The sequence below is a fragment of the Electrona antarctica genome (genome assembly GCF_951216825.1).
Source record: "Electrona antarctica genome assembly, chromosome: 21".
Classification (NCBI taxonomy): domain Eukaryota; kingdom Metazoa; phylum Chordata; class Actinopteri; order Myctophiformes; family Myctophidae; genus Electrona; species Electrona antarctica.
The window spans coordinates 7878483-7894324 of NC_136802.1; positions in this window are offsets into that span (position 1 = coordinate 7878483).

Consider the following 15842-nt stretch of genomic DNA (forward strand, 5'->3'; position numbering starts at 1 on the left):
ATTCCCAATGGCAATAGCACAAACTTTGGCATGCTAGTGGTCCTACATACTTACACCTAGAAACCCCATTCAAACCTATTTAGGTTCATCTTACGGTGGACATGTTTGCTGAAAAGGAATCTTTGAAATGTTTCATCGTTTTAGAAATATAGTGCTTTTAAATTTGAGAAATTCAGAATGGGGGTCAATGGCAGATTTTGGCAAGTAAAGATTTGAGTGGGGTTTGAACCCACAATCTCCAGATCATGCAGCCAGTGTGCTAAGTCACTGATCTACTTGCTACCTGCCACAATGCCGTCCGAGACCATGGTCAAAAATGATGAAAAACGAGGATTTGAAAAAAAGATTAAAGTCACTCCGAGACCATGGGCTATAGTCCATTGTCTCGAGTGATTTTCGTCTTTTTTTCAAATCCTCAAAAATGATGAAAAATGGCATGCTATAGTATGCCGTCTGAGATGGGCTACAGCCCATGGTCAAAAATGATGAAAAACGAGGGTTTAAGAAAAAGACGAAAATCACTCCGAGACCGTGGGCTATATATAGTCCATTGTCTCGAGTGATTTTCGTTTTTTTTCAAATCCCCAAAAATGATGAAAAACGGCATGCTATAGTATGCCGTCTGAGATGGGCTACAGCCCATGGTCAAAAATGATGAAAAACGAGGGTTTGAGAAAAAGACGAAAATCACTCCGAGACCATGGGCTATAGTCCATTGTCTTGAGTGATTTTCGTCTTTTTTCAAATCCTCAAAAATGATGAAAAACGGCATGCTATAGTATGCCGTCTGAGATGATGATGAAAAAATTATGAAAAACGAGGGTTTGAGAAAAAGACGAAAATCACTCCGAGACCATGGTGAAAATCACACAAAAGCCTAAGGCTATAGTCCATGGTGTCGGAGGGCATGCTATAGTATGTCGTTTTTCACGATTGCGGAGTATTTGATTAAAAGGTGAAAATCACGCAAAAGCGAAAGGCTATAGTCCATGGTGTCGGAGGGCATGCTATAGTATGTTGTTTTTCACGATTTCAGAGGATTTGAAAAAAGTTGAAAATCCCGCAAAAGCGAAAGGCTATAGTCCATGGTGTCGGAGGGCATACTATAGTATGTCGTTTTTCACGATTTCGGAGGATTTTTAAAAAAAGGTGAAAATCACGCAAAAGCGAAAGGCTTAGTCCATGGTGTCGGAGGGCATACTATAGTATGTCGTTTTTCACGATTTCGGAGGATTTTTAAAAAAAGATGAAAATCACGCAAAAGCGAAAGGCTTAGTCCATGGTGTCGGAGGGCATACTATAGTATGTCGTTTTTCACGATTTCGGAGGATTTAAAAAAAAGGTGAAAATCACGCAAAAGCGAAAGGCTATAGTCCATTGTGTCGGAGGGCATACTATAGTATGTCGTTTTTCACGATTTCGGAGGATTTAAAAAAAAGGTGAAAATCACGCAAAAGCGAAAGGCTTAGTCCATGGTGTCGGAGGGCATACTATAGTATGTCGTTTTTCACGATTTCGGAGGATTAAAAAAAAAAGATGAAAATCACGCAAAAGCGAAAGGCTTAGTCCATGGTGTCGGAGGGCATACTATAGTATGTCGTTTTTAACGATTTCGGAGGATTTAAAAAAAAGGTGAAAATCACGCAAAAGCGAAAGGCTATAGTCCATGGTGTCGGAGGGCATACTATAGTATGTCGTTTTTCACGATTTCGGAGGATTTAAAAAAAAGGTGAAAATCACGCAACAGCGAAAGGCTATAGTCCATGGTGTCGGAGGGCATACTATAGAATGTCGTTTTTCATGATTTCGGAGGATTTTAAAAAAAAGGTGAAAATCACGCAAAAGCGAAAGGCTATAGTCCATGGTGTCGGAGGGCATACTATAGTATGTTGTTTTTCACGATTTCGGAGGATTTAAAAAAAAGGTGAAAATCACGCAAAAGCCTAAGGCTATAGTCAATGGTGTCGGAGGGCATGCTATAGTATGTCGTTTTTCACGATTTCGGAGGATTTGAAAAAAGTTAAAAATCACGCAAAAGCGAAAGGCTATAGTCCATGGTGTCAGAGGGCATACTATAGTATGTCGTTTTTCACGATTTCGGAGGATTTAAAAAAAAGGTGAAAATCACGCAAAAGCAAAAGGCTATAGTCCATGGTGTCCATGGTGTCAGAGGGCATACTATAGTGTCGTTTTTCACGATTTCGGAGGATTAAAAAAAAAGGCGAAAATCACGCAAAAGCGAAAGGCTATAGTCCATGGTGTCGGAGGGCATACTATAGTATGTTGTCTTTCACGATTTCGGAGGATTTAAAAAAAAGGTGAAAATCACGCAAAAGCAAAAGGCTATAGTCCATGGTGTCGGAGGGCATACTATAGAATGTCGTTTTTCATGATTTCGGAGTATTTGATTAAAAGGTGAAAATCACGCAAAAGCGAAAGGCTATAGTCCATGGTGTCGGAGGGCATGCTATAGTATGTCGTTTTTCACGATTTCGGAGGATTTGAAAAAAGTTAAAAATCACGCAAAAGCGAAAGGCTATAGTCCATGGTGTCAGAGGGCATACTATAGTATGTCGTTTTTCACGATTTCGGAGGATTTAAAAAAAAGGTGAAAATCACGCAAAAGCAAAAGGCTATAGTCCATGGTGTCCATGGTGTCAGAGGGCATACTATAGTGTCGTTTTTCACGATTTCGGAGGATTTAAAAAAAAGGTGAAAATCACGCAAAAGCAAAAGGCTATAGTCCATGGTGTCCATGGTGTCAGAGGGCATACTATAGTATGTCGTTTTTCACGATTTCGGAGTATTTGATTAAAAGGTGAAAATCACGCAAAAGCGAAAGGCTATAGTCCATGGTGTCGGAGGGCATGCTATAGTATGTCGTTTTTCACGATTTCGGAGGATTTGAAAAAAGTTGAAAATCACGCAAAAGCGAAAGGCTATAGTCCATGGTGTCGGAGGGCATACTATAGTATGTCGTTTTTCACGATTTCGGAGGATTTAAAAAAAAGGTGAAAATCACGCAAAAGCAAAAGGCTATAGTCCATGGTGTCCATGGTGTCAGAGGGCATACTATAGTATGTCGTTTTTCACGATTTCGGAGGATTTAAAATAAAAGGCGAAAATCACGCAAAAGTGAAAGGCTATAGTCCATGGTGTCGGAGGGCATACTATAGTATGTCGTTTTTCACGATTTCGGAGGATTTAAAAAAAAGGTGAAAATCACGCAAAAGCGAAAGGCTTAGTCCATGGTGTCGGAGGGCATACTATAGTATGTCGTTTTTCACGATTTCGGAGGATTAAAAAAAAAAGATGAAAATCACGCAAAAGCGAAAGGCTTAGTCCATGGTGTCGGAGGGCATACTATAGTATGTCGTTTTTAACGATTTCGGAGGATTAAAAAAAAAGTGAAAATCACGCAAAAGCGAAAGGCTATAGTCCATGGTGTCAGAGGGCATACTATAGTATGTCGTTTTTCACGATTTCGGAGGATTTAAAAAAAAGGTGAAAATCACGCAAAAGCTAAAGGCTATAGTCCATGGTGTCCATGGTGTCAGAGGGCATACTATAGTGTCGTTTTTCACGATTTCGGAGGATTAAAAAAAAAGGCGAAAATCACGCAAAAGCGAAAGGCTATAGTCCATGGTGTCGGAGGGCATACTATAGTATGTTGTCTTTCACGATTTCGGAGGATTTAAAAAAAAGGTGAAAATCACGCAAAAGCAAAAGGCTATAGTCCATGGTGTCGGAGGGCATACTATAGAATGTCGTTTTTCATGATTTCGGAGTATTTGATTAAAAGGTGAAAATCACGCAAAAGCGAAAGGCTATAGTCCATGGTGTCGGAGGGCATGCTATAGTATGTCGTTTTTCACGATTTCGGAGGATTTGAAAAAAGTTAAAAATCACGCAAAAGCGAAAGGCTATAGTCCATGGTGTCAGAGGGCATACTATAGTATGTCGTTTTTCACGATTTCGGAGGATTTAAAAAAAAGGTGAAAATCACGCAAAAGCAAAAGGCTATAGTCCATGGTGTCCATGGTGTCAGAGGGCATACTATAGTGTCGTTTTTCACGATTTCGGAGGATTTTAAAAAAAAGGTGAAAATCACGCAAAAGCAAAAGGCTATAGTCCATGGTGTCCATGGTGTCAGAGGGCATACTATAGTATGTCGTTTTTCACGATTTCGGAGTATTTGATTAAAAGGTGAAAATCACGCAAAAGCGAAAGGCTATAGTCCATGGTGTCGGAGGGCATACTATAGTATGTCGTTTTTCACGATTTCGGAGGATTTAAAAAAAAGGTGAAAATCACGCAAAAGCAAAAGGCTATAGTCCATGGTGTCCATGGTGTCAGAGGGCATACTATAGTATGTCGTTTTTCACGATTTCGGAGGATTAAAAAAAAAGGTGAAAATCACGCAAAAGCCTAAGGCTATAGTCCATGGTGTCGGAGGGCATGCTATAGTATGTCGTTTTTCACGATTGCGGAGTATTTGATTAAAAGGTGAAAATCACGCAAAAGCGAAAGGCTAGTCCATGGTGTCGGAGGGCATACTATAGTATGTCGTTTTTCACGATTTCGGAGGATTTAAAAAAAGTGAAAATCACGCAAAAGCAAAAGGCTATAGTCCATGGTGTCCATGGTGTCGGAGGGCATACTATAGTATGTCGTTTTTCACGATTTCGGAGGATTTTAAAAAAAGGCGAAAATCACACAAAAGCGATAGGCTATAGTCCATGGTGTCGGAGGGCATGCTATAGTATGTCGTTTTTCACGATTTCAGAGGATTTGAAAAAAGTTGAAAATCCCGCAAAAGCGAAAGGCTATAGTCCATGGTGTCGGAGGGCATACTATAGTATGTCGTTTTTCACGATTTGAGGATTTTAAAAAAAAGGTGAAAATCACGCAAAAGCGATAGGCTATAGTCCATGGTGTCGGAGGGCATGCTATAGTATGTCGTTTTTCACGATTTCAGAGGATTTGAAAAAAGTTGAAAATCCCGCAAAAGCGAAAGGCTATAGTCCATGGTGTCGGAGGGCATACTATAGTATGTCGTTTTTCACGATTTGAGGATTTAAAAAAAAAGGTGAAAATCACGCAAAAGCGATAGGCTATATATAGTCCATGGTGTCGGAGGGCATGCTATAGTATGTCGTTTTTCACGATTTCAGAGGATTTGAAAAAAGTTGAAAATCCCGCAAAAGCGAAAGGCTATAGTCCATGGTGTCGGAGGGCATACTATAGTATGTCGTTTTTCACGATTTCGGAGGATTTAAAAAAAAGGTGAAAATCACGCAAAAGCCTAAGGCTATAGTCCATGGTGTCGGAGGGCATGCTATAGTATGTCGTTTTTCACGATTTCGGAGGATTTGAAAAAAGTTGAAAATCACGCAAAAGCGAAAGGCTATAGTCCATGGTGTCGGAGGGCATACTATAGTATGTCGTTTTTCACGATTTCGGAGGATTTAAAAAAAAAGGTGAAAATCACACAAAAGCCTAAGGCTATAGTCCATGGTGTCGGAGGGCATGCTATAGTATGTCGTTTTTCACGATTGCGGAGTATTTGATTAAAAGGTGAAAATCACGCAAAAGCGAAAGGCTATAGTCCATGGTGTCGGAGGGCATACTATAGTATGTTGTTTTTCACGATTTCGGAGGATTTAAAAAAAAGGTGAAAATCACGCAAAAGCCTAAGGCTATAGTCCATGGTGTCGGAGGGCATACTATAGTATGTTGTTTTTCACGATTTGAGGATTTGAAAAAAGTTGAAAATCACGCAAAAGCGAAAGGCTATAGTCCATGGTGTCGGAGGGCATACTATAGTATGTCGTTTTTCACGATTTCGGAGGATTAAAAAAAAAGGCGAAAATCACGCAAAAGCGAAAGGCTATAGTCCATGGTGTCGGAGGGCATACTATAGTATGTCGTTTTTCACGATTTCGGAGGATTAAAAAAAAAAAAGGCGAAAATCACGCAAAAGCGAAAGGCTATAGTCCATGGTGTCTGAGAGCATACTATAGTATGTCGTTTTTCACGATTTCGGAGGATTTAAAAAAAAAAAAAGGTGAAAATCACGCAAAAGCCTAAGGCTATAGTCCATGGTGTCGGAGGGCATGCTATAGTATGTCGTTTTTCACGATTGCGGAGTATTTGATTAAAAGGTGAAAATCACGCAAAAGCGATAGGCTATAGTCCATGGTGTCGGAGGGCATACTATAGTATGTAGTTTTTCACGATTTCGGAGGAAACTAACTGTAGGGACTACAAACAGTAAAGAAAAGAACCTGGGGGTTATCATCTATGAAAAGACAACAGAATGAGCAGAACATAAACCATGTAAATACAACACATTGAGCAGAGAATAAACCATGTAAATACAACACATTGAGCAGAGAATAAACCATGTAAATACAACACATTGAGCAGAGAATAAACCATGTAAATACAACACATTGAGCAGGGCACCACAGGGAGTTGAACCCCGTTCTGGTAAACCAGGAAGTACCACAACCAGTGCCTTAGTTTGTTTTGTTGTAATTTACAGGTCCAACAGCATCACATTAATTTACATTTCTTTCAACAGTAAAGTAATTTCACAATTTACATTGTAGGCAATAATAACTGTATATAAAAGAATAAAGCACGTTAACATTTTCAAATTATTTGGGACACTGGGGAGGCACTGGCACTGGGGAGGCACTGGGGAGGGACACTGGCACTGGGGGGGGCACTGGGGAGGGACACTGGCACTGGGCAGGCACTGGGGGAGGGACACTTGCACTGGGGGAGGGACACTTGCACTGGGGGAGGGACACTTGCACTGGGGAGGGACACTGGCACTGGGGGGGCACTGGGGGAGGGACACTTGCACTGGGGGGGGGGTCACTTGGGAAACACGAAACGAAAATCACTCCGAGACCATGGGCTATAGTCCATGGTCGGAGTGAAACTGGGACGGGGGGGCACTCCGAAACCATGGACTATAGCCCATGGTCTCCGAGTGATGTCTTTTTTGAAATCGTCAAATGATGAAAAACGGCATGCTATAGTAGGCCATCCGAGACAATGGGCTATAAATGAAAAACGAGGATTTGAAAATAGACGAAAATCACTCCATTGGCTATAGTCGATGGTTTGAGTGATTTTCGTATTTTTTTTTAATCCTCAAATGTTGCGCTATAGTATTCCGTCCAAGACCATGGTCTTCCACTCTGCAGTTCCGTGGACCTCTAATATGGACCCCCAACTGACTGCAGAGTGTGTCGGTGTGACCGTGGACCAGGCACATAAGACAAGCCCCCACCCTTCAGGTCTTAACGCCTCAAGACTTGGCATTTCCAAGCATAGCATGTATGTTGAAAGTGACACTATGTTTGTTTTTAAATTAAATTGTGGTTTTTAATATTTTATTGTAAAGCACTTTGTACAACTTTATTTAAAATGTGATACACACCACACACACACACACACACACACACACACACCCCCCCATCCCATGTAATTAGAATATTTTGTAAGTTAATTTTCTTCCGTAATATAATTCAGAAAGTGAAACTTTCATATATTCAATTAATTGTGCATAAAGTGAAGTATTTAAAACCTGTTTTAATCTCGATTATGGCATACAGCTCATGAAAATACAGCTCAAAAATCCTATCCCAATGAATTAGAATATTTTACAAGACCACTACAAATAAACATGAGAAATGTCGAATGTATGCAGTCAATGCTTTTGAACAAATTATATCATCAATGGGGCGTGGCATGGAGGTGATCAGCCAGTGGCGCTGTTGGTGTTATGGAAGCCCAGGTTTGCTTTGATAACAGCCGTAAATTATTTTGTATTGTTCAGTCTTATGTCTCACACCTTCCTCTTGACAACACAACCTAGTTTCTGTGTGGGGTTCAAGTCAGTTGGCTGGTCAGACATAAGACTGAATAAAAAATAATTTACGGCTGTTATCAAAGCAAACCTGGGCTTCCATAACACCTCAACAGTGCCACTGGCTGATCACCTCCATGCCCCATTGATGAAATGATTTGTTCAAAAGTAGCCCAGACCAAGTATTACTGCATAAATGAATATACTTTTCAGATGGTCGACACTGTTTAAAAATCATTTTTTTAGATTTGATTTTCATGAGCTGTACGCCATAATCAAAGATTAACAGAAGGTTTTAAATACTTTATGCACAATGAAAATGAATTGAGAATATATGAAAGTGTCTTTTTGAATTATATTACGGAAGAAAATGAACTTTACAAAATATTCTAAACATGGGATGGACCTGTAAATAAAGATGGTATGTGTACACGTAATATAGGCATGTATTTTATAGAGAAAGGTTTTACTATGTGAAGGGAGTTTAATTGTGTTTAAGTGCTTTGCACATATGAAATGTCTTGTAGTTTATCACCATTTTGCCTCATTCTATAACCCACCGAGGGAGTTACTTTAATAAATAAAGATGGCCGTTATATATTTAAAACCCTTGTCTGTGGTCCTTCCAGGTTCTGACATAACTACAGTTTGTAGTAAACCCACAATTACAGTATGTAATTTTGTTTTAGACTTGAATGTACTGGCATTTTGAGCAAAGATCCCGGGAGGAGAGATAAAATTCAAAATGGCAGGTGAAGTAGAGGTCAGAGGTCAAAAGTCAGAACACAAAAGTGAGGCAAGGAGACACATGGGTATCAAAGTTTTATTGCTCACGGTCAAACGGTTCATGAGCTATGCACGTTTAAAGTTTGCATTTTCAGTTGAGTGCTATAGCGCCACCCATTGGCCAATGGTTTTGGGCTTCGGGTCCTCACAGTTTGACATTGCCTCAGGTTGTCCCGAACAGATGCGGTGATTGGAAATCAGGGCCAATCATAGTCAAATGATTGGAATCGGATCGGGAGCCAAAAAAAAAAAAAAAAAAAAAAAAGCTACCATATTGCCAAGTTTCGCAAAAAGCCGACAGCACAGTTCAACCAGATCTGCCATTTTTGGTGGAAGGAGAAAAATAAGGGACCAAGAGTCCCTTCGGGGCTTGGTCCCTAAATAGACTTGTAACACAACTGTAGGGAGTCCAAACACAGTAAAGAACCTGGGGGTTATCATCTATGAAAAGGCAACACAATGAGCAGAAAATGAACCATGTAAATACAACAAATTGAGGGCACCGCAGGGAGTTGAACCCCGTTCTGGTAAACCAGTAGTACCACAACCAGTGCCTTAGTTTTTGTTTTATAATTTACAGGTCCAAATCAGTCATTAGTTTCAAATTTGCTAAATATTTTGTATTACTCTTGCCGACCTCCTGCAGCAAGATAATTTGACGATTTAAAAAAGAAAAGTCCTTAATAGCCTGCACACTCAATTTGAATCATGACTATAAATGATAGCCATGATAGTCTTTATACAATTGAAAACCGGAAGAAGACTCCACAAATACCTTAAGGAAAACTCCTCAGACATAAACTAAGAAAATCTTATGTTGTCATGCTCATAAAGTGCTGCAAAGTGCTAAAAGTGAAAAGTGCAGCAGAAAACGTTTGGGTCATAGGCCCATCGTCAATGCCTCGCCTACAGACCGGCATGAATGATGAAGTTTTAGCTGCAAATGGCAGCATAAATAAATCACATCAATACACACCACATAATGTGATGTTAACTGACACGATGAAGCTTCACTCGCACATTATAAAAGACATACATCACATCAACCAACATCACATACCTAGCCTAGCCTAGCCTAGCCTAACCCTATGTTCATTATGTGATGTGGGATGACATGATGAAGCCTTACTCACAAATGTGAAATGAGACGAGACGTAAACACACATCACATACCGGGCCTGTGTTCATAGGTGATGTGGGCTTACTTGAAGCTTTACTCACAAATTAGATCTGATAATATAGCACCAACAATGGTCTTATGACCTAGACGTTTGCTGCTGCACTTTTCACTTAGAGCGCTTTATGAACATGAACAAAATAGATTTTCTTAGTCTCTGCCCAAGCAGTTGGCCTTAGGTTTTCGTGGCGCAAGTATTTTTCTATCTAGTTAAGATAGTACAATTTATGCCATTTGTGGACGATTGACATAAATTATACGAGGTAGCAGCATTCTTTGCGCCCCAGTATTTGTCAGCAATACTATGAACATTAGTACACAACATACAACACTATGGACAACATTAGAACACAACATACAACAGCAATAAACACAATTTGTATGGCGTGAACGATGCCGACAGACGTGAATGGCGGGCTATCCGCAATTGCTGTGAAATATCACAAAATAAAATCACATAAATGCACATCACATACCGGGCCCGTGTTCATATCTGATGTGAACTGACGTGACGACGCTTTACTGGTAAATTACATTAAATGATACAGCTCCAAATGAGTAACTGTACACGAGACACGACCCGAATCACACACACACACACACACACACACACGTGAAGAACTAGTGTCATAGATAGGCAAGAAAGAAATAACAAAAATAAAGCAAAATGCGATTAAAAACTCTGAGACCACAAAAAACAAATAACTTTATTAAAGCAAAGAATAGAAGAGAGAAAAGATGAAGGTCGGGTAGAAACCTTGTACGTCCAAAACAGTTACTTTTCTGGACAAAAAAAAACTTGTGATCCAATGATAGAAATAAGATAATAATCTGTGTTCCGATATTATTTAGGCACAAGCTCTTGTTGATACTTCACCGGTTCGAGAATATAAAAAAATACAAGTTATTAAATACAAATCAAAATATTCAATAATGGATGATCTTTGCCTCGTGAGCTTGTAGATCGGCTATTTGCTACTTTAGTGTGTGACACTGTAGCATGACCAAGTAAGGACATTAATTTACAAAAGAAGGTTGAACTATGGAGATACAAGGTTTCTGCCCGACAGCCAAGGATAATAAACTACTCACTTACCTTCAATATCAGCCAGTAAACTCAAAACGCACACACCAACCAAGGAAGCAAATGACACAGCGGCCATCATTTGCTTCCTCTAGTTGGCACAGACCTACAGCATAGTAAGCTGTAAACACAGTGTTAAGGGGCTACATGCTACCATAATGACACGAGACATAAACATACCTCCACATCACATTTGTACACACATAAAACACTAGTGAAGAACTAGGGAAATAGATAGGCAAGAAGAAAGAAATGACTTAAAGAAAATAAAGCAAAATGCGATTAAAAACTATGACAACAAAGAATAAATAACTTTATTAAAACCAAAGAATAGAAGAGAAAGGACACTAGACAAGAACATACATATGTGATGTGGACAGACTTTACCCGTAAATTATGTTAAACGATAAATAAATCACATGCCTCCACAACGGCATGTGATGTGGACTGGCATTATACACAAATAAGTGAAACTATACATGGTGCGAAAGACAACCTACGGTATGGTAGCATGTAGCCCACTTAAGCAGCAGCAATCAAAAGGTTCACTAACCACCTTCACTGCTAACAGCACCCAGCAGTGGCAACAGCATAGAGTTCACCTCCAGTCAGCTTCACTTTCTGAAATGGCAGGGGAAAAAGAAAATAATTAGTTGTCGGCCTACAGGATGACATTTTGGAAGTCATAACAGTCACTGAAAGGGCTGTGCCACCATTATTGCACACTTCCCTGGGGTTTTATGTGTATAATATGTTTTTTTCCCCACGACACCATGGACACTTTAAAATACCAAAAACCTCATATTGCCCACATAAAATCACTAGGAAAGTGTTTTTGGTCTCCCAAACATCATTAAAATAAGATCTGCTTTAATGTATTTTTGGAAATGTATAAATGTAATGAATGCATATAATTAGTCTAGCTCTAGAATGTCTGATCATTCATATATCATACATTCCTGTATACACAGAGATATAGAACACCCTGCATTGCTTCTGGTTGCGGCGCAACATGCATGGCATAAATGTGATAAATGCTCCGTTTGTACTCAACCATTAAATAATTCCAAAGACGTAGAGTGGGATATTGTCCTCTAGTTTCATATCCATGTGAAAGTTCCAGCACAAAACGTGCATTTAGTCAAATATCTCCACCGCATTCGCACGGACACCTTTCACTCCAGGCAAAGGGGTCCGGAATGACAGCTGGACTGAATTTATCAAAACTTCCTCAAGTTTTGGTACCACGCACGCGTCATCACCAATTGACCAGGGAAACACAAATGTTTGGGGCACACAATCGGCAGGTGCGTTGCGATAGGTGCTGGGTAATTAATCACACCACCTGCCAATTGTGCCCCAAACTTGTGTTTCCCAGATGACGTTTGTGATGATCAAAGGAAGTTTTGATAAATGAAGTCCTGGTGTAATTCCGAGCACCTTTGCCCGGAGAGAAAGCCGCCCGGGTGCAGCTTGTGAAAAAGTGGAGATATTTGACTAAACAAACATTTTATGATAAGGACTTTCACATGGATATGAAAGTTGAGGACCATATCTGGCTCCCAAGTCTTCCTCAACTTTCATATCTATATCCATTTATTATATCCGAGTACACACGGAGCGCCGACCACATTTATGCTGCAAGTCTACGGCAGTGATCTATGGCTCTGGTATGTGAAATACTGCAATGTATGTAACAGACATTCTAGGGCTATAATTAGTCACATCTACCTTGTGCAACAATTTTTTTTTATGTCATGAAGAAATTAAAACTTTGTATTCATATGTGACCAGATTTGACTGAGAGCCTGCCATCGCGCAAATTCCAGCTTTTATGACTCTTCACATACTAGAGCATGTCTGAAATAAGTATCAGAGCTGAAATCGACATGTAAATATGAAATAAATGCTTAAACATGTAGCTAGGTGTGATGTTAGAGACCAGAAGTGAACCTGTCAAGTTTGTTTTCTCAACTCGCCGTTTTCTGCAAGATATTACACTATAAGCCATATCTCCAAAACGTGTGGGTCAAACTGAACCACCAATATGTCAATTTGAAGCTATGATTCCCTGCTTTCATGTGGCATGAAAACTAAAAAAAATCCAATGGCAGTCCCTCAGTCAAATATGTTCAACATCAATCACAATCATTTGTATGACAATGGTGACACAGCCCTAGTTTCTACTACAGCCACATGTAATCCAGGTACGTACCGTGGGGGGCCTTCCGTCGCTCGGTTGAAGATAAACTGGTATTAATAGAGCCGCGAAGGTTGTATGGCACATATGTCCCGAGCACCGTTCGCCTCGTAATCTCAGGAAGGGCGTTCGTTGGCACCGTTATACGTTTCAGCCCAGCCGAGTAGACACTCTATTACCAGCCATCTCCTGAAGACTGCATCCAAGGTCATCTCATGACACCAAGGTCACATGATCAACCTGTAAGACACAAACATACGCCAACATTACACTTTATCCAGATTTTACACATTGTAGGAAAAAAAGAATCTTAAAAAAAAAGAATCTACATTATATTTCCGATTTGTTAACTTATAGCTGTAGTTCCGGTCATTTGTTCGTGGTGGTGTGGTGTGGGTGGGTGGGTGTGCAGGGGGGGGGGGGAGAAATTAATCCATATAAAAAAAAAATAGTCCCATGTCACTGACAGAGGTTAAAGGGCCCTTTAACCTCTGTCAGTGACATGGGACTTTTTTGTTCAGCCCTTTTCCAACCAGATCTTATTTTGATGATGTTTGGGAGACAAGAAACACTTGTCCATGATGTCATAGACACTGGGCTCACTTCTTTCCTGGACTACATGTTGTCTCAGTAAAACAGCCCTCCCCCTAGCCACAAGGAGGAGCAGTGGACCAAAGCATTATGGGAATTGTAGTCCAGGAAGGAAGTGTGCCCACTGCCCAGTGTCCATGGACATCATGGAGTCCATCCATGGACATGTTTCTCGTCTCCCAAACATTAAAATAAGAGCTTGTAGAGCTTGTAGATCAGCTACTTTCAAATGGCCAAAATATGGCTATAGTGGTAAATTGCAATGTAGCGGCTGTAGCCTAAACTAAAGGCTATGTTTTGTAATAATAATCCCAATCTACAAAGTAACTAGCAATTACAAGTTTCCAAATACTTGGAGTGGAGTATATTTCCCACAGTAGGCCTATACTTCAGTAAATGTAATTGACTTTCCACCACTGTTTGAACAATGTACTGCCACAACAAATCACCATCAGTCCTATAAAAGCACAAATGTTTAAACAATAACAGCGTTAATGTTGGATAAAACCGTGTCTATGCTCAAACAAATCTTACCTTTCAGCAGCACGCCTCAAACACTGCTATGCACCGCATGCGGCTCCATTTTAAATCTAAAGCCCCGACTACGTAATTGGAAAGTCCGTTGGTCATTGGTCCGTCAGAGCCAGAGTGAATGGATCACAGCTGTGTGTGGAGTTACAAGACGTACGCGTGTGTGTGTGCGCGCGCGCGCGCGCGCACGCACACACGCACACACACACACACACACACACACACACGTTTTATATCACATTAAATGAAATGAATATCATGGATAAATTATAAACGTTTTATTGATTAAAGAACCCTAAAAGAAGAGAAATATAAACATAGCCTATATTATACTCTGTGGTAAAGTATAGGAAGTAACCTTCAACAAATAAACATAATGCAGAAAAAAGCAATAAGATTAGTCAACAATGTAGGATTTCACGAACACACCAATCAACTCTTCTTGAACTCACACACACACATTAAAATTCTTTGATTTAATAGACCACAAAACAGCACAAATATTATATAAAGCCAGACAGAAACTTCTTCCAGATAACATCCAAAATTGGTTCAGGGATAGGGACGGGAGGTATGAGCTGAGAGGGGTACTAAACTTCAAACAACCTAGTGTTAGTACCACACTGAAAAGTATGTGTATCTCCGTTCGCGGGGTGAAACTATGGAATGACCTGCCGGATACAATTAAACAAAGTAAAAACATTATACAATTCAAAAAAAGGCTCAAAAATGCTATATTGGACAAATACAAAAGTGAATGACTTTATTGATTATTGATTTAACTGCTTGAGTTTTATTTTTGTACTGTTTGATTACTGTGTTCAATAATGTGTTTCTTCTTCTTCTCTGACTGTTTGTTTGTTAGTTGTTTTTTGTTGTTTTTTGTTTTTGTTTTTGTTTTTGTTTTTGTTTTTTGTTTGTCTTTGTCTTTGTCTTTGTTTTTTTGTTTTGTTTTTTGTTTTCATTTTAAATTCCTCTTACAACTGTACAATGTATTAAGGATAGGCACTAATAAGCTCCCAGCTTCCGCCTATACCTTTTCGATCATGTCATATGAGTTTAAAACATTCATCTTGTAATGTACTGCATAAGATCGAAATAAACCATTCATTCATTCATTCATTCAAGTCCATCTATTCTCATTTAGTTTTAGTAACAGACAGACAGACAGACAGACAGACAGACAGACAGACAGAGGTTGCAGGGGGTCCCTGGGGGAGGTTCCAGGGGGTCCCTGCGGGGAGGTTCCAGGGGGTCCCTGGGGGGAGGTTGCAGGGGGTCCCTGGGGGAGGTTCCAGGGGGTCCTTGCGGGGAGGTTCCAGGGGGTCCCTGGGGAGGTTGCAGGGGTCATGGAGATCAGTATCATAATCATTTGAACCACTTCATCCAAATGTTATACTTTGGCTATTCAAAAATAGCAGATCTACAAGCGCGCACAACTGATATTATTGAATTTTTTTGGAAAAATGTCCCTGGTACAACACATGTTCAGATGGGGGTCCCTGGTACAACACATGTTCAGATGGGGGTCCCTGGTACAACACATGTTCAGATGGGGGTCCCTGGTACAACACATGTTCAGATGGGG